The following is a 518-nucleotide window of genomic DNA, read 5'->3' on the forward strand; positions in this document are numbered from 1 at the left end:
GGCGATGCGACGCCGCAGCCCCGTCTCGGCGCAGGCGGCAGCTTTGTGTAGCCAATATGGCTGCGTGCGCCCGCCGATGAAAGGAGGCGCCTGGAGCTGAACCCGTCTCCCGGCACCCCCTCCCGGCCGTGTGGCTGCGGCGAGCGGCGGAGAGAAGTTATCCGACTGCCCCGCGGGGGTGCGGGGTGCCGGGAAGCGGCGGCGCTCCCCGCGGCTCTTGCTCCCGGCGGTCTCCTCCCGCGGGCAGGCGAGAGGAGGAGGAGGAGGAGGAGAAGTTGTTTCAGCGCCCGGGGGGGCGGAAAGGAGGCGAGCGGGGCGCCAGACGGAGGAGGAAGAAGAGCAGCAGCCCCTGACGGCGGCTCGCCCCCCGTCTGCTGGAGGAGGAAGAGGAGAAGGCAAAGCCGCCCTCGGCCCAGGTCCTGTCCCAGCTCTGCTCCTCCTCTCCGGACGAAGTTTCGCCGGGGGCCGCTGCGGGGGCGCCGGGTGCCGGAGGAGGGCGGCCGGCGGCGCCCGCCCCG

The sequence above is a fragment of the Onychostruthus taczanowskii genome, unplaced genomic scaffold (genome assembly GCF_017590055.1).
Source record: "Onychostruthus taczanowskii isolate IOZ18803 unplaced genomic scaffold, ASM1759005v1 scaffold22, whole genome shotgun sequence".
Lineage (NCBI taxonomy): Eukaryota > Metazoa > Chordata > Aves > Passeriformes > Passeridae > Onychostruthus > Onychostruthus taczanowskii.